The sequence below is a fragment of the Phyllostomus discolor genome, chromosome 11 (genome assembly GCF_004126475.2).
Source record: "Phyllostomus discolor isolate MPI-MPIP mPhyDis1 chromosome 11, mPhyDis1.pri.v3, whole genome shotgun sequence".
Taxonomy (NCBI): Eukaryota; Metazoa; Chordata; class Mammalia; order Chiroptera; family Phyllostomidae; genus Phyllostomus; species Phyllostomus discolor.
Genome location: NC_040913.2, coordinates 41,172,297 through 41,192,317, shown reverse-complemented (window position 1 = coordinate 41,192,317; position 20,021 = coordinate 41,172,297). Strand labels below are relative to the sequence as shown.

The 20,021-nt window shown below is 40.7% G+C and overlaps 1 long non-coding RNA gene and 1 pseudogene across 1 annotated transcript in view; both read left to right on the top strand.

The window, feature by feature from the left end:
* Positions 1–1,848: 1,848 nt before the first annotated feature.
* LOC114508822 lies at positions 1,849–2,536 on the top strand (annotated as a pseudogene).
* Positions 2,537–10,790: 8,254 nt separating this feature from the next.
* Positions 10,791–20,021, top strand: part of LOC118497342 — a 51,795-nt gene continuing 42,564 nt past the window's right edge. The window contains exon 1 of the long non-coding RNA XR_004899869.1: positions 10,791–10,966. This is a non-coding gene — a long non-coding RNA (uncharacterized LOC118497342). The remainder of the gene's footprint in view (positions 10,967–20,021) is intronic.

The following is a 20,021-nucleotide window of genomic DNA, read 5'->3' as shown; positions in this document are numbered from 1 at the left end:
TGGAGATATTTCCTGGGGACCAAGGGATACTGGCTCACCCAACAGGGTGGTGTTTTCTTGGGGAATTCTCTGTGGTTATGGGGTTAGTCTTTCAGCATCGGGAACATAATCTTATTAGTGCTTCACAAATGACAAGTGTTAGTATGCTAATTAGTCATATCAAAGCTCACAACAACCGTAAAGATTAAAATCAGGTACTTGGGAGAACAGTGGTGAAGAATACACATTCCAGATACGTGTTTCCTCCTAAGTTCAGTTCTGGTATCTCCACTAACTGTTGTGGAGTGAGCCACTAGTGTGACCTGCATAAGCGACTTAGCTCTCAGTCCTGTTGGGAGGACTGAACAAGACAATAAAGAATGCTGTCTGGCATGCAGTAAGCAACAATGGTTAGTTATTATAATTTATGTTGATAAATGCAACATCCAGTACACTATATATTCAAATTTGCTTAATTAGCTTATCTCATCTTGTAGGCAAGCTACATAGGAAGCCAAAGTATCAACAGCTGCTTAGTGGTAGGGGCACTGGAAGGAGTTACTTCTGTCTGCACACTTTATAGAACTAGCTTATGAGCACATGGTGCATCCGTTTCAGTGCCCTTTGAATCAGATTCATGGATACAGCTGGCTAACAGCTTCTAGTAGGTTATGGGCAAAAGTTGTTTTCCTGAGAGATATTCTGCTTCTTCGTGGTGAGTCTGTATACCTATGTTCTGACCCCCTATTTGCTAGTTTTAGAGTGCAGCCCTAAGAGGACCACCTTATTTCAGCGATCACAAAGGTCATCTTACTGTTGCCCTCACCATATTCTTACCTTCTGTGAGATAGACTTGTATCCAGACTCAAAGTGAATCTAACAGTGAAGACAGAATTCTATCAGCAAACAATTCTAAAGCAAAGTATGTATGATTGAAGGTTTATAGAAACAAAGTCACAATTTCAGAAACGGTTTATGGATTTTATTGAGTACAATTAAATTTATGCAGTTGCCTATTGAATTGAAGCCTTTAGGATTTATCTGGATTATCAAGTGTCTGCTTTATCAAGCTGGTCCAATTGTTAAAGAAATGGATGGAGTGAATTATATATTAAAAACAGGTGAATTCATGGTATATAAATTATACCTCAATAAAGCTGTTTTTAAAAAGAGAGAGAGAAAAAAAGAAATTGATGGAGCTTAAAGAAAATCGTGCCCACCAAACAAGAAATCTCAGAATAATCCTGAAACACTTGCCTCTGGCCACACTGCAGCCAGTGTGTTTAGGCCCTTCTGGGCTTGTGAAATTTGGTAATCTTTTTTGCAGGATCCCTCATAAGTGTGAACCCATGATGACATTAGAGTTGTGCAGAGAATTTTCACCCATGGTTCAGCCGATTAATTACCAGTATTTTTATGATCTTGTTAAATAATGTTGAATGGGTACAACTAAGCTTCCTTTTTTTTTTTTGAATAGGGTGGGTTGAGTTGTGTTTGGACTGCTTTTGCTTATTATTAAAAGTCAATGTCCATCATCACTGCAATTTAGCAGTGAAAAATCATCAGATTTGATCTTGTATGGACAACTGCAGACAAATATTAAGAAGTGTGAAGACTCCTTTTCTTTATTATTTGTGTTTAACATAGCAGATAGTTTTTGTGTTTTGTTCATTTCTCCTGAATTCTAAGGTTAGTGTAATGAAAATAAACTTTTAATTACCAATCTAATGAAGAAAATAGACTCCCATTCAAATATTACATTATACCCTCCCCTGCCCCCCACACGTCTATTGCCTTTTAAAAGTAATCCCTATCAACTCTACATCTACCAGATTATCAGCCAAGAACTCAATCTTTCTCCTGGATGTCATGAAGAGTATCTTGCTGCTGTGCTTCAGGGAAGCAAGCAAGACGCTAAGCTTTGTTGCCCAGATGCAAAGCCCCTGGAAGTGGACAGTGTGGACTTCATGGTGGACGGTGCCCAGCTGGGCTTCCTGGTGTCTGACTGTGACCACAACCTGACAGTGTACATGCACCTGCTGGAGGCCAAGGAGAGCTTTGGTAGCACACACCTGCTGAGCTTGCCAGAATTTCATGTGGGTATCCACCTTCTAGAGGACCCTGTGCTGGTGGAAGGAGGCAGGCTGCCACGGGGCCTGATGAGAAGTCGGTCCTGTGGAAGAGCAAGAACACTATGTGGTTTGCCACAGTAGGTGGTGGCATCGGGCTCCTGTTGCCCATTCAGGAAAAGACTTACCAGGGACTGCTGATGCTACAGAATGCACTGATCACCATACTGCCCCACTGTGCTGGCCTCAGCGTGGACCCATGCACCCTACTAAATGTCATGTGCAACATCCAGGACTGGAAGCTGCTCAACTGCTACCTGTACCTAAGCACCATGGAGCTCGGGGAGTTGACTGAGAAGACTGGCTCCACACCCAATGTCATCCTAGATGACCTGTCAGAGGCGGATGGCACTACTGCCCACTTTCAGACCCCTGCATGGCCATTGCACCTTGTGCCCTGCCCATACCTTTTTTTGTACAAAACTTAAGGGAAAAGATTTGTTTGATTTGAGAAAAAAATCTCCATCATTTCTACTTGGCAATGAACCTCCAGCATCACACTCAAAATCAACTTAGAGCTTTTATTAAGTACATTCTTTATCCAAATCCAAACAAATACCTTGATTTTCCTCTTATCTAAAATGTCCTCCTAAAGAGAAAAAGTACAAGTATGTATGATTGCTTTCAAATCTTAGATGAGGTAAGTTCAGTGTTCAATAACTTCATCAAATGAGGTCTAAATTTTATGGTGCAAATGCCAGGCTTCACAGGTCAGTGAGCTTTTTCAAATGGTACACCGGCTGCCTCTATCAAATTTGTACAAAGGAATTGATTTTGGTGGTTGGAATAAGGCCATTTTAGTCTTGCTGCAAGCTTTTCAGAAATAATGGTGCTATATTAGAAGATAAATTATAAGTAGAGTACTGTTTTTAAGTATTATTCAGAATGTTAACAACTAATACAATGGGCTTTCTATTTCAATCCTAAATAGCAAGTGACAACCTGATTTTTAAAGCTCTCCAGTACCTCTAAGTAGTCATGTGGATTCCAGGGAAAGCGGTGCTGTCTGGCTGACAGAAACATCATGTTTTATTCCTAACCTTTGTTTTCTTCCTTTTGGGTCTTCTGTGCCTGTTATTGACAGGAAGCCAAAGAAGGCAGACAGGGCCATTGATATCTAGCAGGTTTCACCACTGGGAGGTGGGGAGAAATGTGTTTCCAAAATGGAGGCTCTTGGTATGTTTTACTTTCTTTTTTTTTGAGATATTAATTGGCAGAAAGATGGTAGGTACATCTGTAATGCATCTTACTCGACCTCTCATAATGCATCTTTTGCCCTGGTGACCTTTTACCTGTGTATCACCTCTCAGAATGGGAGTTTTCTAATCTTTCAGCTTATCCATTGTTCATGACAATGTCATGAGGACTTTGCACAGCACATATATACACTGTCTTTTAAGAGAGCTTTCCATAGCTATGTGTCTGCAGTGGTTAGGAACTGAATGTGTGGAGTGTGTTACACATATAAAAATACAGAGTTCTGTGGAAGAAGCTTCAGTTCTTTCAAGCAGATTTACTCATTTCTGTACACCTGTTGCCTTTTCAACATTCCTGTTGTTTGTTTGCATGCTTGTCTTCTTGACTGGGGCAGGAATTCCTGCCATCTTTGCTTCCTTCCTTATATATATATCATAGAGTCTGGCACAGAGTAGCTCGTTTTGTTTATTAAACGTTTGCCGCTGCACCACCTCAGGGCTGAGGATTAAGATCTGGCAAAATCTGACAAAATCTCAAATAGAGAATAATCACTAATCGAACTAGGGATTAGAACTAAGTCCATATGATGCTCAGGTTGGAAGAAATTAGGGAATAATGATTAGTTTCTTCTTCTTTTTTAAATTCTCACCTGATGACATTTTTAAATTGCTTTTAAGGAGAGGGGATGGGAGAGAGGAACAGAGAGAGAGAAACATTAATGTGAGAGAGAAATATCTATTAGTTGCCTCCCATATGTGCCCCCTGGGACTGAACCTGCAACCTTTTGCTTATGGGACAATGCTCCAATCAATTGAGCCACACCAGTAAGGGCAATGATTAGTATCTTAGAAAAGTAAAGCAAAAGTTTACTTCAAACCCTAATAAGAAAGAGATGCATGCTTCCACAATGTAAATACCTTCCCACCGCTGATTTTCCATCTGTAAATGAGGAAGTTAGATGGATCTCAAGGATCTTTTGAAGCTTAAAAACTCAGCATCTTTGGCATAAGGTACTAATTTCTTTTATTTTGCCCTGTTCTTTATATTTTGAAGATCTGATGTTCTGTTTGCTTTTCAGCCATAAAACTAACAGTAGACCTTAATTATAACCAGGACCTACAAAGAAAACTTCCAATCATCATTTTGGGTTTTTCATTGCTTGGGTGATAAGATATTTGCAACTGGCATATCAAATTACACATTTTTAATAAATATGACTACATTTTGAAATGTAAATGAAAGAATTAATTTTAATAGAACCATCTTAAATTACCCTCCCTGTCACTATTAAAATGACCTCTCTAAATTTATAGTAGTTTATTTCATCATTAAGTAAAGATTATCTCTTTTTTCTTAGGGCCCATTGTGCCTACTCAAGCTGTTGTTAAAGGTCCCCTATCAAGGACCACGTACCCAGTCTGACTGGTTTCAGTGGAATCTCTACTTCTAGTCTCAGCGGTTCATGTCATCACTTAAGAATAGTGGTAGTTTTCAGAAATTCATAATCCTTGGAACAGAGGTGTTCAAGATCACTCTAGGTAAGACAGTCCCTTATGAAAAAAGGTGGGGACTGACTGTCTTCTCATGCCAGCCATGTGTCTAAGGGCTTCCATTCCTTTGCCTCCTCTCCAATGTCCCACTTCTACTCCTCACACCTCCTCCCTGGAGGGAGTCTGTATTCTTCAGCCTGTTCTTTAGCATAAAAACCTAGAGCTGCAAGGGACCTTCAAAATCATGTGTAAGTGTGACCGATTAGGAAGCCGAGGCCCGGAGAAGTCATTCAAACTTCTTAAAGTCAAACAGCTAGTTAGGTTAGAGTGGGGCCTGAACTCCAGGCCTTTTGACTTTTATGCCAAAGACTTTTCTCTTGTGCCAGGCTTGGAAAGGAACAGTGGCAGTAGAGGCTTTAGAGTCCATATTGCATTTTACAATGGCAAGACTTTGTTTTAAGTTTTTTCTCTCTTGTTTTACAAAGGGGTGTGTGTGTGTGTGTGTGTGTGTGTGTGTGTTTTAACTTCCCCAGTCCTCTCATTTTCTTACATGGAAGACTAATCTGACATCTTGTGAAGAGAACTGATGAACTGTTTCTATAAAATAAACAGTGGAAATCAAGTAGCACAAGTCTTTAGGGACATTTAAGGGTCCTTAGTGCCCCAAGCTTCAATGGCTCAGTAAACATGCCTGCCTTGGCTGCGGAGGGATAGGAAGAGATGGAGAGAAGCTGTGTTCTGGGGACTGGGCACCAGAAAGGCAGTATCTCAGTGAGTGAGTGAGCAATGAGTGAGTGAGTAGTCTTCTTGGCATTGAGATATGTCTATCCTCCAGAAAGTATAAAAACGCAGAATCATCATCTCCAAAGCAGCCAATGAAACTTGTTTTTCTGGCTCCAAGTAAAATGTTAACAAGACACTGCATGTCACATCAACAACCCCAGAAGACGAGCCATGTGTCTCTTATGTTCGACAGGGACCCACAGGGACTGTGGTTTCAGTTCCATGGGGGAGACTTCCAGCCCTGCACAGTAACATCAATGAGTTTACGCCTGCAAGGAGGACACAGCAGTGTAAAGGATACTGGGGGCAATGACCTCACTTCTAAATGTCTAGATGTTGTGGGGCAGGGCTCTGAGCAGGAAGTTTAAAAGACTAAACCATGCATGATAAAGGAGCTGAAGCTTTTCTTGTCTTCGTCTTTTGTTTCCTTTCCTTTTCTCCCTTTCCCAGTTTGTCCTACCTTTTCTACCCTCAAACTCTAACTAACCTACAAACTGCCTGGCTTGCAAAAACATCTCTTGAGAGAACTGTTCAGTTACTGGGATGGGATCGATCCAGTGATCCAGTTGTCAGTTTCAGAGCAGTTACACACGGAGACTGCTGCCTGAATGAGAGCACAAGGGCACGTACCCCTGTCTTCCCCACACCACGGGAACCCCCAGTCCTGCTGCTGTTCCACTCAGAGTGCCTGGTCCTCAGAGCATGGGAGGAATAAAACTGTGAGTCTCTATTTAAGTCACTGAAACCATTTTCTTTTGGCAGAGGGTGTAGTGATCATAAATAAAAAGGTTTTATCTATGACTTTTCAACCTAGATGAAAACGGAGATACCTAATGGTGCTGGAGTAATAAACTTTGTTAAAGCCAACTTTCAAAACTCCCAATCCTTCACAGTAAAGTTGCATTTGCTCACTAAGTCTCTCTGACTCAGGGACCAGGCAGTAATTTTATTCTGCTTATCCTTAAACCTGGAACAGGCAGTTTGCATTGGAGGCTGATGCAAAGCAAGAGGCTAAGCTGATTTATGGTTTTTCAAACTCTCCAGGTGATATAGACTAGGTGGCTTATTTTATTTCAAGGGGCTTCTCTTCATGACAAGTGTGTGCAGAGAGTTAAGAGTTACTCAGAATAGGAAAACACCAAGGTGATGCTTCTGTCAGATGACCTGGAGGCCTGATAGAAAGCGGGTGTGTGGTACTGAGGATAGTAGGGTGAGGATAAGAAACAATAAACTAGACATTTTGTATTCCTCTGTTACTTCTCAGAGAGACTGTAGTACAGTTGACCCTTGAGCAACTGAAGGGTTTGAGGCACTGACTCCTGCAAGCAGTCCAAAATCCACATCTAACTTTTGACTCTCCAAAACTTACCTACTAAGAGCCTATTGTTGACAGGAAGTCTTACCGATAGTATAAGTGGTTGATTAACACATAATTTGTATGTTATGTGTTATATACTGTATTCTTATAATAAAGTAAGCTAGAGAAAAGAAAATGTTATTAAGAAAATCATGAGTAAGAGAAAATACCTTTACAATATTTATTGAAAAAAAAAAGTGGACCTGTGTAGTTCAAACCTGTGTTGTTCAAGAGACAACTATACTAGTTCACTTGTTTTCTGTTACCAGGAGACTGCTTTCCACCACGTCCAGGGTGAGTTAATGCAACAAAAATTGTGTATGCATTCAGGTTTGAGTGAGAATGCCTCACTTACTAGCTGTGTATCTTCGTCAGTCCACTAACTAGTCTACCTGGTTTTCATCTGTAAAATAGGAACAAGAATATCTACCTTAACAGGTTATTATCAGAATTAATGCATATAAAATGTTTAGTATACTGTCTTTGATGCAGTGGCTGTACAGTAAGCTTTTCTTCCTCTTGCCCTACCTGCTTCGTTTTACTCCAGCACATCGTATAGTAAGACCTCTTGCTACTCAAAGGCTTTTGAGCAGCCACTTTTGATATAAGATTCTGTATTGTCTCATGCAGCCTGCATACCCAACTTCTGCTTAATTGCTTCCTCCCACCATTGCTCTTGCTAAGCTCTCTATAACTCAGTTTGAAGTTTAACCCTATTTGCCCCTTGTCAAGGAAACTATGCTTGGGGGGTAAGCTGCTTCTGAAGAATTGTGCAATTTAGGAAAATTAAGTTCCAGGCCAGCCATGTGGCTCTGACAGCTTATACTGCTTGGTACTTAGCAGTAATGGAGAAAATGCCAGTAAAAATGATAAAACGGCACAGCCCTGACCCACCAGGTAATTGTATATTGAATATGTCTTGGCTCAAACCAGGAATGATTTTGCTTAAATGAACTAAGGGTAAAACTGCATGTTGTAAGTCATATAATACAAGGCCAGTACTCTGGGTAATTAAAGATGCAAACTAGAAGCACAAGATGTTTGAAAATGGAAAGTGAATATCATTGGCTTCAAAGGAAAGAGGTGGTGGGGGGAAAGGGCAGGCCATTTTTCTTTGACTACATTCCAGGCATGTATATGGGCGTGAAAAAAGACAGGCAGCCATTCATACCTAGCACTATTTTTTTAATATTAAAAGAAAATAAGATGAGAAATAAAGGTTTTCCAGAGCCAACAACTGCTGTTATCATCCTACAGCCTCACAGAGAGGGGCAAAGAAGGTAAAGAATTTGAAGGAGATAAGTACAAAACCACAGAGTGAATTTGTGCAGGAATGAGGATTAGAGACATTAAGTACTTTAGTCACTTGATCCTGCTAATCTTTGTTCTCTTATGTGAAAAATTCATGGGCTTTAGGAAGAGAATAAATACTGTAGGTTCTTGGATGAAACCAGGACTGACTATCATTGTATAATCCCCACATATTTGCACCCTATCTCTTCAGTCATCAGAAATAGTCAGCTGGAGAAGGCAGGCAGAGAGATTAGCTCTCCATTTCTCAGCACATTGTGTTTTTGTATTGCAGCATCTTAATTACCGAAAAGTAATTCGCTGAATAGTACCCTAGTGGCTTGAGGAAGTTAATGCAGTTTCTAGAAGTGTCTAACCTTCTCCCAGGGAGTAGCTTAAGTACAGAGGAAATCTGGCTCAATAAATACTTAACAACCAGAATGAACTGATAAGGGTTAAACTCTATACAACAAAATTGAACCAATGGCCCATTAAATCCAGTACCTTTTCAATAAATCCCCTTTCACCATAAAGTACTATTTGCCTGGTGATTTTCATGGATTGATGGCCATTCTTCCTCAATCCTTTGAGGTCAGGTCAGTATCAATTTATCCCTTCATTCATTTCATCATCTATCCATCCATCCACTCATTGCCCTTAAGTACCTATTGTACAAGGTTTGTGACAAGTAAGACACAGTCTTTCTTATAAAGAACTCACTGGGAGAGGGAGATGGGTAAGCTAGAAATCCATAACAGACTCTTAGAGAGGTTTATAGAAAGACAACGGGCATCATCTGTTTCAGAAGTTTTCATGGACCAACATTCTTCCATAGGCTGTGTCAGTTGCTCCCCCTATGTGCTCCCACATCACTCTGTGTTTCCCTGTATTCTAGCACTGGTCACATTGTACTGTAGTTGCCTTTTCATCATCTGTCTCCACCCTTGTGATATGATTTTCTTGAGGGCAAGGATTCGGCTTCTGTCATCTTTTCCCCTCAGTGTCTAGACCATCCACGGGCAGTGAGATGACCTCAATAAATACTGGTTGATGAATAAATGGATAAGGATACATTATTTTGGCTGTGAATCCAGCTATACCAGGCACTGTTGACCTACACATGTAACCACATATTGCCTGGCTATTTTCATTTCCCATAGCTGGGAATGACCACAGAATCTCAAGCTATGGGGATAAATAAGTGGGGGGTAAAATAGTGATAAATTAATATTTATTGCTTAGGCAAAATTTAAAATTTATGTGGATGGCACACAACTCCTTTTGGGATGAGAAATTCAGAAATACAAATTCATCATGAATACACAGATGTGTTATATACAGTGGCATCCTAGATTGCTTCCTTTACCTTATAAGCTACTTTAAACTAATCTTTACATTTTGTTTTTCTATGACCTTCATATCTTTAAAATCTGTCCACTTTTTGTCTTGACTGGTATGGCTCAGTGGATTGGGTCTTGTTCCACAAAGCAAAATGTTGCTGGTTTGATTTTGGTCAGGGCTTATGCCTGGGTTGCAGGTTCAGTTCCCAGTTGGGGTGTGATATGTCTCTCCTCTTTCTCTCTCCCTTTTCTTCCCTCTAAAAATAAATAAATAAAATCTTTAAAAAATCCATCCACTTCTCCCCATCTTTCCTGCCACTATCTTGGCATAGGCCACCCTCATTTAGTTTATAGGAACTGTTCCAGTCTTCCTAGATTACAGTCTTGTCTTTTCCTTCCAAAAATCTATTCTCCACATTGAAGCCAGAATGTCTTTCTAAAGTGTGTGTAATTATGTCTTTGTCTTGCTTAAGACTCTTCAGGCTCCCAGTTACATACAGGATGAAGCCTCCATTCTCTAGAGTGCCGTGCAGAGTCCTCCATGTTCACCTCTATATTGTCAGCTCCTGACGCTTCTCTGTTGATTTCTTGGCCTGGGAATGTACCATGCTTTGACTTGCCTCCTGGCCTTTGTTCCTCTTGCTCTTTGGCCAAAGTGTCCTCTTCCAGCCCAGCTTAAGCCCCATGACTTTCCCTCTGTATACGTTAATAAGTTCTATCATGTAAATGTGTCTTGCTCAAAATTCCTTTCTTGAATGTCCACTTCCTCCTCCCTTCTCCCAAAACACACAGGGGCTGCAAGCCATTTCTCTCTCTTTCCACAGCCTCCTGTGTCCTTTTCACACCAAAGCAAACATGCTTCTCTGCTTGCCTATCTATTCTAGATCTTGCTTACTTAACTCTCTAATACTAAGCTTATGGTAAGAAGTACGTGAATGAAAGTAAAATAGAGGCTCCATGAAGGGTCAGTTCAGTTTCAATTTTGCCCACATTGGATCTTTCACAATTGGACTCATTTCGTGTGAACCCATGATGAATTTTTATTGATAGACAAACTGGAAATAGAAGTGCAGAACATTCTAAACATGTTTGGTGAGTTAAGTCCTTATTTCTGATACTCATTAAAATTTTGAAAACTAGGATGACCAACTGCCCTGGTATGCCTATCCTGGGTACTTAAAGTGCCACTTCCTGAAAGAGCCCTCATTCCTGCTTTCATGCCTGAGACTCTTATGTGCTGGGAAACCCTCCTAAGTCCCATGCTAGCAGTGTGCACTGGGACTGTTGTTCATCTTAGAAATCTCATGCCTTGGAGCTCATCTGCCTAGGACTCCTGTCCTACGTGGTTCCACAGCCTTCAGCACCTCCATGGAGTGCAGGCATATGGAAAAATGACAAAAGGTAAGTGTGAGCTGAGGCTCTCTAAGATCAGACCAGCTTTCTGTAAAATGAGGATCTAGAGGACTTAGCAATATCCTTATAGAAGCCCTGTGAAGTGACTGGTGGAGCAGAAATCCAAACCCCTGTGCCAGAGCGTCTGCAGAGCTCCCTCTCCTGGCAGCGGTGAGGAGTGGCATGAGTCCTGAACTGGGAATTAGGAGACCTGGAATCTTAGATTCCTCAAAGCTCGTTGACTTTGGGCCAACTCTTTAACCTCCCAGAATCTCGGTGTCTTCATCTGTAAAAATGATGTAGTTCTTTTACTATATGCATCCCAGGGTTGTTGGAGATTCAAAAGGATAGTGTATATGAGAATAATTTGAAAGCCATCAGTGCTTTGCCAGTGTGACTGCCATTATCCCATAGCAATGTTATGTGAGCACAGGCTGAGTATTTTTTTTTTTCTAAAAGTTATAGTTGGTATAATTCTAGAAGTGTCTGCTCTCAAGCATATAAAGCAGACCTGTGCAGAAACATAACACCCGTCTGCCAGTGCGTGATGCACAGCTGCACACGTTGGAAGCTCTTGGCTGTGATGTAGCACTGGAGGCTGCAAAAAGCAGTGTGTGTCTTCCTGAGATGTAGCTGGGGATCATCGTTTACAGAATTGAACTGTACAAATTACACAATAGTAGTCTGACTACCTGATCATTACTTTTACTGACATTTGCCCAAGTTGGCCTCAGACCATATATAGGATGAGTTGAATTTTTAAAGCTGTATTGAAATTGAACATCCACCTTTATTACTTTATTACTTTGATTTTTTGGGTTTTTTTTTAAGAAACATGATGTTGCCTTGATGTTTTATTTGCTTTCTGCAAAACCACAGGAAAACTACCAATCCTGATGCCTCTCTTCTCTTACAGCATTTTTGAAATATAAAATATTTTCTAAGTAGAACATATTGCACTACCTTTTGCAGAAAATCTATGTCATGCCTCCTCACCACCTCATCCCCCAATGCTTACTCAGTTACACTATGATGTGTCTGCACCAAAGAAAATTACTGACCCTGTGATCTGAACAACAAAATGTCCCCCAAATAAATTGCCTCATCGGTTAGGTTTGATTAAATCATTTATCAGCAAAAAATAAAAATTGCTTTTCTTTGCTTAGCATGTCTGGAGATTCGGGTGTATTTTGGGAGACTATTGTGATCTCAGCATTTGTAGTAGCACTGCACACTATATTACCAGTTTACAACAATATGGAAGTGAGCTCAAGTTAGGAGAAAGGGAGTCTTCTATTTGCATTGCTTGTCACATCTGGATTTGAGTCTGACTATATTGTTGGCTAGCTTAGATCATCTGTAGCCATTTAATTGTACAGTTTATATACATATTTGCTTCAGTGAACAAGATCATATTACTCCTGCATCCCTGACACCTAGGCACTGAGTTCTTTTTCCAACCATGGAGATGGATTTGTGGTGTGTGCTTTCTTTGTCACCTTCCTGAAATACCTGGCTACAATTAAGAATGTGGCCAGACAGTAAATGCCAGAGTTTTTCCCCATGTGAAGCTCATTAATTCCCAGGGCTTTTTTCCCTCTGTTTCCTCTGTTCCATTTTTGTGGAGTAGGTTACTCCAGTGAATGTGAATTAGATGGTTGCACAGTTTGATCTTCTGCAGCTCTGTAAGAGGCATGTGAACTTTTCCTAAGTGGTCACTTTTCCTAAGATTCCTCAGGAAGTTGCATTTGGCATAGGATGATTTGAGCAAATCATTATTCAGCCCTCATTATAGACATAGTGCCAGAAGAATGTGTGCGACAAATATCTTATTTACATAGCCACAAAATTGAACAATAGTTCATTCTGTTGGAAGTTTTTAGAGAGGTTTTGTAGAAGAGATTGATAACATTCAATTATTCTTCTAACATTTATTGAGCAGCTACAGTGTGCTGGCTACGGTGCATATTGTGGAGATGAGATCAAGAGACACAGTTCCTAAAGGAGTTTAACTTCTAAGGAGCTGCCAGACTTGCAAATAAACACAATGACAAATGCTGTAAGGGAGTGTTTAAACTGTAGAGACAGCATGGGTGTAGGAGAATTACAGTTTGCCTGGGGGTGTCAGGGAAGCTTTCCTGGTGGGAATGGAATTTGAATTGAGACTTGAAGGATGATTAGAAGTTAAACAAACAAACAAAAGAGCACTGCAGGAGGGGAAAAATGTACCAAGGACTGCAGGCAAAAGCCTACTGCTGGGATTAAAGTGTGTTTGTGTATGTGTGTGTGGAGGGGGGTGTTGCTGGGAGGCTGCGGGCTGGGTGGACCTATTGAGTCAGGGTCAGGCAGCTCACAAAAGGCCTTGGGTGCCGAGCAAAGGAATTTAGCTTTTATAGTGTTCAAGAGCTTTTTAAAAAATCAAGGCAGAGTTTGTGACAAATGGCAGTGGGGAGAACAGCAATTATACATTTCGAACAGTCTGGCTCCAACCTTCCCTGATTGAATAAAAAAGCTATGTGTACCCCTGAGAATATGTCGAATGTGAGTGGAAAAGAGCTGAGATTATCACTTTGGTAGCTGTGGACTATTCAACATAATTCAGAAGGGGTATACGGGATCAGATTCACATGTCCATACTTCTAACAAGGAAATAGGCTAAGAGATTGAAAGTGACTCCCTCCTGGGTTAAAAATCTAGTGATGTTTAAGGCAGGATTTTATTCAAATTGGCCAAATGCATTAGTGCTGTTTTCAGCTCACTGAAAGGTGGGAGGAAGACTAACGGGCAGGGTAGGGAAGGGTTCACAGCACACCCAGAAGAGAGATGGCTGAGTGCTGGACGGCCGAATAGAATGGAAGCAGAGCAGTTAGGCCAAATTTTCAGGGTTGAGAAGGACCCTCCAAAGACCAGAGAAAATGCTAGATGGCTATCTGGTAGAAGTCCTTAAATTTCTGGTTAAAGATCTGTAGCCTAAGGGGAAAGTTTTGGACAGCTATAACAAAGTTCAGAAGGAAATGATGATAGGGAACTAACATTATGCATCAATAACCCTAACAAGTAATTTATCTATAATCTAATGTGTTGATTTTGCAATGAATAGTCGAGTTGGGGGATTGGGAACCCAGATACATGGTAGCAGAATTCAGTTAAACGCAGTTCCAGCTTGGCCTCCAAATGACGGCATTAGTTATTAGAAATATAAGAAGTTCTAAAAGCGCAGGCTATGAGAATGGTGCTGCTGGGTAGTGGTGCTATAATTCAGTGGTTTCTCTTATTCAGAAACAATCCTTTCTATCAGGGATAGCTTGGAAATAGTGCTGCTTTAAAATACTCAGAGGGCCCTGGCCAGTGTGGCTGAGTTGGTTGTAGCATCATCCCATAACTCAAGGTTTGTGAGTTCGATTCCCTGTAGGGGCACATACCTAGGGTGCACGTTGATCCCCAATCCCTGGTCTGGGCAGGTATGATCCCTAATTCAAGCCCATGCAGAAGGCAACCAATTCATGCTTCTCTTTTGCATCAATGTTTCTGTCTCCCTCTTTCCTTCCTGGTCTCTCTAAAAGTAATGAAAAATTGTCCTTGGTTGAGTATATAAATAAATAAATAATAAAAAATACAAATAAATACACAGAAGGTATGGCCAAGAAAGAGGAAGCATTTATCAGCAGAATCAGCTGACTGGGAATAGCAACTCATTGCCCTGTGGGCTTTATCTTATCCAGGGAAGTCAAACTCATTTTTACTGGGGGGCCACATCAGCCTCTCGGTTGCCTTCAAAGAGCTGAATGTAGTTTTACGACTGTATAAATGTAACTACTCCTCAACTAGGGGCAAGGAACTTGGTGCTGTCACTGGGTAGAAACAAAGTCCTGGGCTGTGTAAAACAAGGTGGAGGGCTGGATTTGGCCCGCAGGCCTTGTGTTTGCCACCTGTGTCTTATACATTTCTTTTCTTTTCTTTCTAGAGAGAACTTTGTTTTTTATTAATTTTTATTTTTTATCCTCACTTGAGGACATGCTTATTGATTTTAGAGAAAGGGGGGGAGAGCAACATTGATGAGAGAGAAAAACTTTGACCAGCTGCCTCTTGTACCTGCCACACCTGGGGAATAAACCCACAACCTAGGCCCTGTGGGCAACCATGTGCCCTGACAGGGATTTGAACCTATACTCCTTTGGTTTATAGACATTGCTCCAACCAAGTGAGCCACACCTGCCAGAGCTCTTATACCTTTCAAATATGGACTTATTATTTCAGAACTGATTCTGTCCCAAGACACATGTGATTTGATTACTATGAACCTATTCTTCATTGCTCTAAAGTATTGGTGAAGCTCAGTTCTCACAGTGGCCTTCAGTTTTTATTCTTGCCTAACATATCAGCTTGACACATTCCAGAAGCTTCTTTCTATTCCTTGATATCCTAGAAGCCTCCAGTGAAGTGAGAACTGGTACATTGGAGATATGATAAATCATGCAATTTATTACATTCCAAAAATACATTTTCTCTCAAAGTTTACTGAGACTTTTTAGTGCTTAGCATATTAAGAATATGGGCCCTAAAGTATATGTGGTGGAGGTTAAACCATGTGTTGCTTTGTTTTGGAATTTGTAATAATCTTTTCCTTGGCCATGCTCCATGCCTTAGACAGCATCTGTAAGGACCAACAACGTTTTTTTTCTCTGAGTTGTGAGATCATGTGGGCATGGCCTAATATTTGGGGAAGCTGTTTGGAGTTCCCTGAATACCAGCTGAAATATAAATGGGACAATCTAAGGAGACATGCCTAGTCTTGCACTTGCCATGCTGTGGTAGCTTAATGGCAAGTTTCTTCATCCCTACAAAAACTAAGCAAACAAACAAGCTAAACCCCACAAAACATAAGGGAACATCATTAATCATTAATGCTGGTAACATGTTAGGATAGAATAATTGCAATTAACAATATTTGAACTGTGTTCTTCCTTCTAAGTTTTGAAAGTGGGCAAATGATCATTTCTTTTGTATCTTTCCTTTTTTAAGAAGTGTTTTTCTGTCTCTTTTTGGAAGGTGGGGGTTTGCTTTGTGAAAAACAATCTGGCTGTTCTGGTTGTAGGTGAGACATGCCTCAATGTGCAGGGATGAGATATTAAAGCAAAAGATAATGCTGGAAACTGCACTTTTAACATTCAATTTCAGTGCTGTCCAGAACAACTATAAAACTGGAGAAAGGTGAGTAATAGATTTGACAGCTATACTCTAAAATGGACCTTATTAGTGAAATTTAAATTATAACCAGGCATTTCCTATCAGCACCCCACACAGTTAACGATAAGCAGTCAATGAGATTTATATACCCTTAGCATTTTTATAATGAGTCTGTTGCTTTGATGACAGTTTACTGTCAAACATTATGCTTAGAAATTTATAGCATTTGATTCAAACGAATAGACAGTTTAGCTTCATTGCAGTCTGTTCTGATTTTCCCTCTCCACGAGGCTCACATTTTCACTTCTCTCTTTTTCCTTTTTTTTCTTCTCTAGACGAAGCTCTTAAACACTCCACTGGAAATGAAGTTTTGAAGTGGGTACACATTGACCAGCAGAAAATGTGTGTTAACTTGAGGGGAAAGGGTTCAGTGAATTCCAAGAACAGGCATAAGGAGTTTAAAAAGAAGTATGTTATAATAAAGTATTAAAAATTTACAGCTGCACCAGGATGATGGCTGCAGAGAGTTGTGAAGTTTAACGGAAAGGGATTGGGTGGGGAGAGGGCCTTTAGGTCTGTGAGAGGGTGGTACAGACACTTTTGTGTGGAGGAGATGACATCTCGTTCTTTCCTGGAAAGAACTGCCCGTTGGTTCCCAGAACTCCCTTGAGGACAAGTGCCCAATAAATGATGCTGACAGATTTATTGCCACTGGAAAGAGCCACCAAGGTGATTCAAAGGGATGCGCTGCCCCCACAGGGTCACTGTGCCACATAGTTCAAGTGGCCACAGCTGTTGGATCTGATGGCTACCTATGTGCAGCAGGGAGTGTGACTCTGGGTAGCAGGTGCTTGATTTTCAGGAAATGGAACTGCTGCTCAAAAACCGTGGTGTTTCAGGCAGACTGGCTTTGAACACAGGTGTTTTCCACAGGTGGTACTATTAGAATAGCATTTGTGCAGCCTTTTAAAAATAGCTCAAATGGGCTGAAAACAGTTTTATTTCTTATATCCTGTGCTCTCTGTCCTCTTTCAGACCCTTTGTACCTACTTCACCTTCCCAAGCATCACATTACTTTAGCTCAGAGAAATGAGCTAGAAATTTGCATCTGTGTATGAGGTCTAGGGTGGCTCATGCCTGCACTCCGCCTGTTCTTCTTGTGACCCCGGTTCCACCTCGCCTCTGAAATCTTGGCCCTAAAATCTGTGCCTGGCCTGCTGAATTCATTATTGAGTGATCATCTTGATTTTGGGGTCTTGCCTCTTCTGAAAGGACCAGTAAACTGTCATTGGCTTCTGCCTCTGGCTCATTATAGACCAGGCTGTTTCTGGTCAGAATTCTCTTGGACTTGGAGCCCAAACTGTGTCAATGACTATTTCACTGGTAATTAACCCCAGGGTGCCAGCAAGAACTTGGGTGGATGTTCAGACACATGCTGTTTAAATAATGATTTTAATTACAATAATAACATCACTGTCTAGTCAGGCCTGATTACACACCAGGCTCTGGATTAGGTATTTTACATATTGATATTTTACTTGTTAGTGCTTACTACAGCTTTGTGAGAAATAGTAGAACTATTAGTGGGAGGTGATATCATTCAGAAAAACAAAGAACTCTGATTTCTCATCCCACTATCCATCCTGTTGTTTTGGTCTCAACCAGTAAACATATCTTTCTTTTTCATGAGGATATTGTTTCATATGACCATTCTTGTCTCCAAGCCTATTGATGACATGTTAAATTTAAATAATGCCTTGTTTAGGAGAGAGAGGGGAAGAAAGCTTTGGAATTCTCCAAGACCTGAGTAGGGTAAGGTAGCACACGAGGTACCAGGGCTGAGCAGATTGTCCTAAGGCACTAGTACACTGGCAGTTTGATGTACTCACAGGAAAAATCCCATGTCCCTTCCATGGCAGTCTCCAGCATGCACTTACCGTAACCATGGGGAAATCAGGCACTGAGGAGCACTGGTTGTCAGGGAGAATTATGAAAGCGAGTGCCACAGTGACAACTTTGGAAGATAGTAAAGGGTCTAAAAAGAGTCCTGGACAGAAGGCAACATTTCTCTAGTGTGCCCCAGAGGTCATGAAGCTGAAGAAACACAGCCCTGGTGACTGTGCAGGGTGCTGAGTGGATGGCTTAGAACTAGAAAATGAGATGCATGTAATCCGCCATTGGCAGCTTAGATGCAGGCGAGACATGTGATTGGGTGGTTGTTGCCCAGACTGGGCTGGAAAATCCTCCCTAGCCAAGACCAGTATTCCTTTAACATAGCGTGTTATGTGCATGGGGCTGTCTGCCAGTCTTTGGGGCTTTTGAAATACACTATTATTGAAGTTGATGACATTTTTTTCATAGAAGATAAAAAATAATGTATTGGTTATCAAATGTCTTTTATAAACATTGTACTTATGTACTTCATATAGCCTCCAAAGTTAAGAAAAATAACAGTTTGTCCTTAGAAACCAAGAGAAGTCATGTGAAAAGGTTCTAAATGAAGATATTAATATTCATATTATAGCTAAACCTTGCTAATTTGCACTAATGACTGGGAAACCTATTGCAAATTACCAAATTAGTGAGTAAGCCAGCAACCAGGATTTCAAAAAAAAAAACCAGACTGCACCAGAATTTCATCAACACAATTGAATTTTAACTACTGAGAGTAATTTGTAGTCTATAATTTGTTTATCTTGCAAATCTGTGTGCATTTTAAAGATAGTGGTGGGCTATTAAAGTAAAAATTGTTTCTTATGTATGGTTGTGGTTAAGAAATGTGTGTAAAACAAACAAACAAAATCTCCTTGGAAAAAAGAAACTGAAGATTTTCCAAAAGGATTTTTATTTTTTAAATATTTTTTCAGTTATAGTAGCAGCTATAACTTTGTTCATTTTCTCCTTTAGTCATCAACCAGAATATGCAAAACTTAAAGAAATATTGCACAAAAGACTCATATGCATGAGTGGAATCTCTGAATTAACCAAGCTCCTTATTTGTGAAAGAGATACTTTTCCAAAGCACAATTATGTGAAAATGGAAATGGATGTGAGTCTCAGTGTATTCTCAGTGACAGCAGCAGACTCAGGTCCTTTGACGGTGGGGGGGCGCTGGTGGTTGACATCTAGGACCAGCTGTGACCTATCCATTAATGTGCCATGTTTTCTCTTCTTATTCTTATAAACATTTACTTTTATACCAAATTTGTAATTTTGTATTCTTTTTCTTAACTGTATAAAATTTTGCCCTCACGAAAACTGAATCCTCCCTGGTAGTTGCAGCCAAAGGTCTAGACTTTCACAGAGGAAAGTGAGTAGAGAAGAGAATGGGCTGAGGGTAGCATCCAAGAACATGGGTATTTGAAGTGGAGGAATTCTTTGGAAAAATGGAGAAGCAATGAGCTCTGGGCTCAGAGAATTCCAGGGATGTGAAGACCTGTTCGCATTCTCCCTCATCCTCCTCCTGCGACCGGGTTCTCTATCTTCTGGGAGGCAAGAGGGTCTCTGCCTTCCTCACCCCTCACAGAAGATCCGAGTGTCAGCCTAACTGGATCTAATGGTCTCTACTGCAGCACATCTCAAATTGTACAGGTTCTGTAATAAATACTCAGAACCACCTATGATTTGGAGCAGGGGGCAGGATATTACTGCCCCCTGCTCCGTCTTTTTTCTCTCCATAGTCTTGTGGCTCTGCTAGTGTTTATTATGCATGATTTCCTTACCTTAGAAAATCAAGTTAGGAAGTACCAATCAGGTGCAATTAATCATCTGTAACTAGATCTGGAATTACTTAAACTTGCCAATTTCGTGAACCCTAAGGACAACGTAGCAGATGTTGGAAAATGCTGGATCTGAAGAATGTAGGCTCAGGTCTGCT